Below are 10,034 nucleotides of genomic sequence, written 5' to 3'. Positions count from 1 at the left end.
TCTCCAATTGCTTTTTATTTTTTATTTCCCTAGTCCCTTTTTATATACAAATTTTATTGCATTGTGGCCTAAAAAGGATGCATTTAATATTTCTGTATTTTTACATTTAGCTATAATATTTTATGCCTTATTATATGGTCAATTTTTGTATAGGTGCCATTTACCTCAGAGAAAGTATACTCTTTTCTGTTCCCACTCTCAAAATATGTGTTATATTTAACTTACCTAAGATTCTATTTATCTCTTTGACCCTTTTATTATTTATTTCTTGGTTAGATTTACATAGTCCCAAGAGTGGAAAAATAAAGTCACCCACTATTAATTTTTTGTTATCTATTTTTATCTGTTACTTATTAAGTTTTTACTTTAAAAATTTGGATGCTATAGCATTTGGTGCATATACGTTTAACATTGATAGTACTTCACTATCTATAGTACCTTTTAGCATGGTATAATTTCCGTTTATCTCTTTTGATTTTATCTTTTTTAGTTTGAACTTTCTCAGAGATCATGATTATTACTCCTGCTTTCTCTATATCAGCTGAAGCACAATATATTCTGCTTTAGCCCTTTATTTTGACTCTTCGTGTGTGTCTCTCATTTTTAAGTGTGTTTCTTGTAAATCTTCATATGTCACTTATATACTCTCAAGTGTCTCTCATTTTTAAGTGTGTTTCAGTTTTCATTTTATAGGTGAATTATCCCATTCACATTCAGTCAAAATTACTAGTTCTCTATTCCCCATAATTTTGTTTTTCTTCACTTTGTCCTCTTTCTTTCTTTTTCTTTTATCCCTCCTTAAATCTCCAATCTTCTGTTCACTACCTCTCTATTTCATAGCACTTCTTTGAAATCTTCCCTTATCCTTTTCCTTTCCCCTCCTAGTTTCAAATTAGCCTACCTTTCTAAAGGTCCTTACTTGGCCCTTCCCCCTTACCTTTTAAATCTTATTCTATCTGACTTTCCAAAAGTTATTTCCTTGTCTCTTTAATCATACCCTTCTAGATTTTGATATGGGTTCAGTTCTCAAAAATCTCACCTTTATCTTCTCCTAAGAGTTCCTCTCTTATCTCATCACCTTAACCCCCTATTTATTGATATGTACTCCTTTTTAGATATCCCTCTCTTTTCTTATTCCTTTGTTTCCTTTCTCTTATTCAACCCTTTCACCTTAGTCCCATAGTCTCTTATGGGTACTCTAAATCCCTTCTTACACTATCCCTTTTCTCTCCTCTTTTTCTGAATATTAAGAAGGTTTTTACTCTTCTAGTTGTAAATGTTGTTCTTTCTTTAACCAAAATCTAATGAGAGTAGGATTCAAGTACTAGTATTCCTCCAACCCCTCCCCACCTCCATGGCATTTTTTTCCACGCATTTTTCTGCTATATAAGATAATTGTTCTATTTTACCACTTCATTGTCTCTTTTATTATTTTGGCTCATTCCATTATATTAAACTTATCCTCAAGTGTTTGATCTATATATGGTCTTTCTAAGTATCCAGGTGATATCATTTTTAAGTTATGGATGAAATTTTCCCATATAAAAATTAAATAATTTGATATTTTGGGTCACATGATTGATTTTTCATAATAACCCTCATATGTTTCCTATAGGTCAAATTTCTACTGGTTCTGGATTTCTCCCAATGAAAAATTGAAACATAAACAATTAAATATTCATTTTTTACTCTGTCATAATTATACTCAGTTTTTCTGAGTATGCTTTTCTTGGTTTTAAAGCCAGTTGTTTTGTTCTTTGAAGTATTATCTTCCCTGCCATTTCATCTTTTAATGCTAAGGACCCTAAGTCTTATGTTATTTTGACTGTATCTATACAGTACCTTCTTATTACTTGTAGGATTTTCTTCTTAACCTGGTTGCTGTGAAATTTAGTAATGATGTTCCTGTGCATTTTCAACTTTGGGTTTCTTTAGGGTGGTGATTGGTGGATTCTTTTAATTTGTATTTTACCCTTGGATTCTAGAAATTTTGCCCAATTTTCCTTGATGATTGCTTGGAATATGGTATCTCAATTTTTTTTTAACAAATTTTTGGGAGTCCAGTTATTCTTATATTATCTCTCCTTGATTTATTTTTCAGTTCAGTTTTTATGTGATAAGATTCTTCATATTCTCTTATTATTTCATTCTTTTTAATTTGCTTTATTTTTTCTTATTGTCTTAGGAAGTCATTAGCTTCCCCTTTTCAAATTATATTTCTTAATGAATTATTTTCATCTGTGAGTTTCTTTATCTCTCTTTTTTTAATTTGGATGATCTTTCTTTTCTAATTTTCTTGATTTTCTTCATTACTCTTATTTTTTTCCTAATTTTTCCTCAGTCTCTCTCATTTGGTTTTTAAGGTCTTCTAAAAGCTCTAACAGATAACATTTTTTTTTATTTTTCCATGCATCCAGTTGATAAATAAACAATTCACCTAAATTGATAAGAACACCTTCAAATACATTATTTACAAATAAGTATGTTTTCCTCTTCACCTTTCTCCTAGAAAAAATATTGGCCTTGATTTTTTGACTGAGATGGGTATACATATTTTGAAGAGCTTACTATTTACTCAGTTTGCATCCCCAAAAGAAAAAAAAGGGGAGAGTCATATGTGTACAAAAATATTTAAATCAGGTGTTTTTATGGGCGCAAGGAATTAGAAAATGAGGTGTTACCCATCAACTGGGGAATGGCTGAGTAAATTATAGTGTATGACTAGAATGAAATAATATTGTACAGTAAGAAGTGATGATGATGAGGGATTCAGAAAAACATGGAAAGAATTACATGATCTGAAACAGAGTGAAAAGAGCAGAATTAAAAAAAAACATTGTACACAGTGACAGTAATACAGTAAAATAAACAATTGTGAGTAACTTAGCTACTTTCAGCAATATAATAATTTAAAAGAATCCCACAGGGTAAGAAATGCCATTTGCATTTGCAGAAGTGACTGATGGATAAAAATAGGGAGGAAATTTGAGATACAAAATTATTTTTAAAATGTTGAAAGCAAATATGCATGTAATTGAGGAAAAATAAAATAACAATGAAAAAGTACATATAGTTATGATGCTCCACACCCTCAGGGAGTCAACATTTAAAAATTTATAAACTTGATGTGGATCTATAAACAAGGAATTTAAATCAGTAAACACATAAAGGGGATATGACATATCAGATAGATATATATATACATTGACATAAATATATGTAAATGAAATATACATATATTTATCTATATATATATTTATGTGTCTATGTATGAATATATATGATTCATGGAAAAGATGTGATTAATATTTCTAGACTATGAATTTCTTTAGAGAAGTCTGAATTCAAGACCTTGTTCCTCAGGCTATAAGTCACAGGGTTTAGGATTAAGGGCACAATTGTATAGAACATAGACAACAACAAGTCTAGAACTGAATAAGATTCTTGAGATGGCTTTAGAAAAGTAATTATACCAGTTGTAACAAAAAACATGAGGATGATAAGGTAGGACTGGCAAATGGGGAAGCATTTGACCTATATTCTGTGGTCAGAATCTTCAGCACACTTGGAAAGATGTGACTGTAAGAGACTGTGATATAAATAGAGCACAGAATCCCTAAACTACTCCCAAAAGCAATAATCACATCAATTTCAAGATGTGAATCAGAGCAAGAGACTGTGAGTAAGGAAGAGACATTACAGAAGAACTGGTGAATCCTCTTGGAGCCAAAGAATGGCAAAGAAAATATACTGAGTACAGGGCCCCAAACAAACTCCACTGAGCCAGGAAGTAGTTGCCATTTTTATCCAAGTTTCACTATTCATGATGATTTCATAATGCATGGGCTGGTGGATGGCTACATATCAGTCATAGGATATCACTGTGAGGAGAAAAAGTTCTGATGCAGCAAATAATATTAAAAAGAGCTGTGATACATACTCCAAGAAAGAGATGGAGATGTTGTTACTCAGGGAGTTTGCAATTTATTTGGGAACTGTGATGGAAATTGAATAAAGATCTAAAAGCACAGATTCTTTAGGAAGAAGTACATAAGCATGTGAAATTTTCAGTTGAGAGAGATGAGGATAAAAATGAGCAAATACCCAATCAGAGCCACTAGGTAAATCAGTAAAAAGAGAATGGCATATAAGAAGTGTAGGTCCCAGATATTGGAAAAGCCCATGTGGAGGAATCTTGTCATGGAGAGACTGGCCATGCGATAGAGGGTTGCTTCACTGTCTGCATAGGGAAAAGAAACAGATGTCAGGTAATGAGATGACTCAATGTTTTGAATGTTAGGTTATGTTAATTCAAATGCACTGTATAACTTTTAGTAAATGACAGTCTGAACAAAGATGTTAATTCACACTTTCTGATTCCAAGACTTTCTTGAAAGCTCTTGTATGTTCCTTTGCTGAAACATACCTTAAATACCTTAAATAAATGATTAACTTCCCATTTTTCAAGACTGACAGTGATATAGATTCTTTAGTAATTTTAAATTGTATCCACTGACCTGGACTGGTTCATTATTCAGTAAATTTTAACATCATAATCACCTCAAAGAACTAGAAATATCATGTAGACAAACATGTAGTGTTATGTATTAGATTTCCATATGGCTTCTATTGTCTAAAACTCTACCATCATCACCATCAAAGCAGATTCAATGCATTCCATTTTATTTCGCATGTCTTCTCTTCCACTGTATTGAATCTTAGGTGCCTCATCATGTGAGATAATTCAACCCTACTCCCATATTACCCCTTTGTCATCCCTTGATTTTTTTATATTAACCTATTATAGTCTGCTTACTCCTTTCCTTCTTTCTACATATACTCCTTCCTACTGTTCTAATAGTGATAAAATTCTTAAGTATCTTAATTACTTTAGGCATCTTGAATAATTTAATCACCTTATCTGAGTTATCATAGATATCTTGATTATCTCAATCATTTCCCTTCCAGGCCTAAATATATTAAATTCAACCTGTATAAATGGAGATTTTGAACCTTTGGACTTCATCCCCAGAAGTCCCTTAGTATTTCCCCAAATTCCTTTTAATCTCTCCACCATTTTGTGTGGTTAGGTTTGTATAAGTTCAGAGGCTCTGCCTCCCTTTCTCTCTCTTCTTTGTGGTCAAGTTAGGCAGGTTTCACTCTAGTTTTTTTTATTTTAATAAATCTTATAATACTTGAATTATTGGATATATATTAATTTTAATCTTTACAAACCCTGGTAGTTTTTGGATTTCACAGTAATAGTTCTGAGATGTTTTATAAGTAAGGCTCTTTCAGGAGATGATTGGTGCATTCTTTCAATTGCTATTTCCCCCTGTTGCTCAAGGATCTCCAAGAAGTTTCTCTGATGATTTCTTGTAATATAATGTCCAAGCTCTTTTTTGATCATAGCTTTCCGGAATTACAGTGATTCTTAGATTGTCTCTCTTGGATCTATTTTCTAGGTCAGTTGTTTTTCCACTGAGGTATTACAGATTTTTTTCTATTTTTTCATTGTTTAGATTTTGTCTTAATGTTTCCTGATGCTTTATGAAGTTGTTAGGTTCCATTTGCTCAACTGTGCCCTCATTATTATAGGAAATACTCCTACTCCAACCTATAGGTTTTCTCTCCCCAATACTCTGATTATTCTTTTTACTTTTAAAAACTTTACATTTTTTATTTTTTCCATATTACATCTCAATACAATTTTCAATATTCATTTTGTGACATTTTATAATCCATGTTTTCTCCCTCTCTCCTGTGCCTCCTCACTCCCTAAGAAGGCAAGTAATATGATATAGATTATACATATATTATCACATAATTAACATTTCCCTGTTTATCATGTGAAATAAGAAACGTATTGCTTACCCTAGAGAACAATTCATTGGGGAAATAAGGTGAAGAATGATACATTTCAATCTGCATTTGGATTCCACTTATTCTTCCAATGACAGATATCCTTTTGCTGCAGGAGTAACCTTGGAATTGTCCTAGATCCTTGCCTGGTTGATAATATTTTAAGTCATTCATAGTTGATCACATAACAACATTTTTGTTATTTGTTCATCATTATCATCATTTTGCTCAGCTCACTTTGCATGGTTTCATATGTCTTTCCAAGTTTTTTTTTTGTAATCATCTTCTTTTTCATTTCTTATGGAATAATAGTATTCCAGTCTAATCATATACCACAACTTGTTCAGCCATTCCCTAATTGATGGACATCTCTTTAGTTTCCAGTTCTTTGCCACCAAAAAAAAAAAAAGAGCTGCTACAAACCAATGTAATACATTTGAAGCTTGAAGGCACCACCAACTCCTCTCCTCATTAATTTGTTTGGTTCCTGTTAGAAAAATATATTTTCTTTCCAGATCACATCAACACAATTTCTTAATATTTACTTTTTGAGATTTTGCAATAGACATTTTGTCTTTCCCTACCATTCCTCCCTCCTATATTACAACTACTCTTACAAACTTCTCTTCTACCCTCTAGATTTTTACAACAACCCCAGAATTCATGGAAAAAATCAAGACCATTTGGTTAGACTTCCCTTCTTCATTTTGTATCCTCCTAACATTGTACCTGACTATAACTGCTTTTATTCTAATCTCTGATGAAGATGTAGATTTTTTCCTTGCCATGGTCAAGTCCTTTATATGTACTCTTGATCTTTTTCTTATATTCACCAGTGGATGAACACTTCCCCACTTCCCCACTATCCCTTTTCTCTTTCTTTCTTATTTATTTATTTATTTTAATTTAATTTAATTTTTTAAACATTATTTTATTTGGTCAATTTCAAATATTCCTTGGAAACAAAAATTTTCTTTTCCTCCCTCCCCTCCCACCACCCCTCCCATAGCTGAAGCACAATTGCATTGGGTATTACATGTGTCCTTGATCCAAACCCATATCCATGTTGTTGGTATTTGCACTAGGATGTTCATTTAGAGTCTTCATCCCCAATCATAACCCCTTGGCCCCTGTAGTCAAGCAGTCGCATTTCTTTGGTGTTTTTACTCCCCAACTTTTTCCTCTGCATATGGATAGTGTTTTTTCTCATAGATCCCTCCAGATTGTTCAGGGACATTGCATTGCCACTAATGGAGAAATCCATTATATTCGATTGTACCAGTCACTGTGTACATTGTTGTCCTGGTTCTGCTCCTTTTGCTCTGTATCAGTTCCTAGAGGTTGTTCCAGTTCCCATGGAATTCCTTCACTTTATTATTCCTTTGAGCATAATAGTATTCCATCACCAACATATACCACAATTTGTTCAGCCATTCTTCAATTGAAGGGCATCCCCCCCATTTTCCAATTTTTTGCCACCACAAAGAGTGCAACTATCAATATTCTTGTACATGTCTTTTCCTTATTATCTCTTTGGGGTACAAGCCCAGCAGTTCTATGGCTGGGTCAAAAGGTAGTCTTTTATCACCCTTAGGGCATAGTTCCAAATTGCCTTCCAGAATGGTTGGATCAATTCACAATTCCACCAGCAATGCATTAATGTCCTGACTTTACCACATCCCCTCCATTATTCATTACTTTCCATAGCGGTCATGTTAGCCAATCTGCTAGGTGTGAGGTGATACCTCAGAGATGTTTTGATTTGCATCTCTCTGATTATAAGAGATTTAGAACACTTTTTCATGTGCTTCTTAATAGTTTTGATTTCTTTAACTGAAAACTTCTTATTCATGTTCCTTGCTCATTTTTCAATTGGAGAATGCCTTGATGTTTTGGACAATTGATTTAGCTCTTTGTAAATTTGAGTAATTAAACATTTGTCAGAGGTTTTTGTTATGAATGTTGTTTCCCTGTTTGTTATTTCCCTTCTGATTTTGGTTACATTGAATTTGTTTGTACAAAACCTTTTTAATTTGATGTAGTCAAAATTGTTTATTTTACATTTTGTGACTCTTTCTAAGTCTTGCTTGGTTTTAAAATCTTTCCCTTCCTAAAGGTCTGACATGTATACTATTCTGTGTTAACATAATTTACTTATTGTTTCCTTCTTTAAGTTCAAGATGTTCACCCATTCTGAATTTATCTTGGTGTAGGGTGTGAGATGTTGATCCAAACCTAATCTCCCTCACACTTTCTTCCATTTTCCCTGCAGTTTTTATCAAATAATGGATTTTTGTCCCCAAAGCTGGGATCTTTGGGCTTGTCATAGACTGTCTTGCTGAAGTCACTTACCCCAAATCTATTCCACTGATCCTCTTTTCTGTCTTTTAGCCAGTACCAAATTGTTTTTATGACCACTGCTTTTTATAGTATAGTTTGAGATCTGGGACTGCAAGGCCACCTTCCTTTGTATTTTTATTTTTCATTACTTCCCTGGATATCCTTGATCTTTTGTTCTTCCAAATGAACTTTGTTATGTTTTTTTCTAATTCAATACAAATGTTTTTTTGAAGTTCAATAGGTATAGCACTAAATAGATAAGTTTGGGTACAATGGTCATTTTTATTATGTTAGCTCGTCCTACCTATGAGCAGTTAATGTTTTTCCAATTGCTCAGATCTAGTTTTAGTTGTGTGGAAAACTTTTTGTAATTGTGTTCATATAGTTCCTGTGTTTGTCTTGGCAGATAGATTCCTAAATATTTTATATTGTCTAAGGTGATTTTGAATGGAATTTTTCTTTCTAATTCTTGCTGCTGAGGTGTGTTAGAGATATAGAAATGCTGATGATTTATGTGGGTTTATTTTGAATCCTGCAACTTTGCTAAAGTTGTTGATTATTTTGATTAGCTTTTTGGTTGATTCTCTAGGATTCTTTAAGTAGACCATCATGTAATCTGCAAAGTGTGATAGCTTGATCTCCTCATTGCCAATTTTAATACCTTCAATTTCTTTTTCTTCTCTAATTGCTACTGCTAGTGTTTCTAATACAATGTTAAATAATAAAGGTGATAATGGGCCTCCTTGTTTCACTCCTGATCTTATTGGGAATTCATCTAGTTTATACCCATTGCAGATGATGTTGGCTGATGGTTTTAGATAGATAAGGTTTATTATTTTTAGGAATAACCCTTCTTTTCCTATGCTTTTAAAGCAGGAAGGCGGGCCCACAGCCTGCCCACAAAAGGAAAGATAGAAAGCTGACCTTGGGGAAGGACTACAGTCGAGGAGATGGACAAGTAACAGGCAGGCACACATGTAATATTTGAAAATGGAGCTCCACAGAAAGCCTCGACTACTTAGCTATCAGAGGACATGATACCACTAAGCAGTCCTAAATTAACATATGTGGAAATTGGAGTATAGAGATTAGCTAAGAGGAAAACCCGGTCTTTTAGAGTGAATACTCTAAATCCAGACCTCTCGGCATTAGGATTAGAAAGATAATAAGAAAGGATAGAGAGAGGAAGTTAAAGAGTGAGCTTAGCCATAGGCTAAGTTCCAGGAACTACAGAGATAGGTGAGAGGTGGTGCAGAAAAGAGAGACCTGGCCTTCTGTGGAGCTCCTATTTATTTCCTTTGAGATGCAAATGTGCACAATACATATGGATGAGTGCATAGTGTATTATCATTGGTTAATGAAAAGGTATAGGTGTGGTTTGTCTTAGCCAGGTGAGCACAAAGAAACCTGATTTAGCTCTTAACCTGGGGGAAGCTGGGATCAAGGGTCAGCAGGTTTTACTAGCCATGCCCAAGACTGAGCATGCTCTCTTCTAAGACAATCTTTACATTCTAATTGTTTCCCTTGTCCATAGATAGATGTGGATTGCTACAGCTTTCTAGTGTTTTCAATAGGAATGAGTGTTGTATTTTGTCAAAGGTTTTTTTCTGTGTCTATTGAGATAATCATTTGATTTTTGTTTGTTTGCTTGTTGATATGGCCAATTATGTGGATGGTTTTCCTGATATTGAACCATCCTTGCATTCCTGGTATAAATCCCACCTGATCATAGTGAATAACCCTCCTGATCACTTTCTGGAGTCTTTTTGCTAGTATCCTGTTTAAGATTTTTGCATCTATGTTCATTAAGGAGATTGGTCTGTAGTTTTCTT

Source organism: Monodelphis domestica, chromosome 2 (assembly GCF_027887165.1).
Source record: "Monodelphis domestica isolate mMonDom1 chromosome 2, mMonDom1.pri, whole genome shotgun sequence".
Classification (NCBI taxonomy): Eukaryota; Metazoa; Chordata; class Mammalia; order Didelphimorphia; family Didelphidae; genus Monodelphis; species Monodelphis domestica.
The sequence above is the reverse complement of the archived record's forward strand: the minus strand, read 5'-3'. Positions refer to the sequence as shown.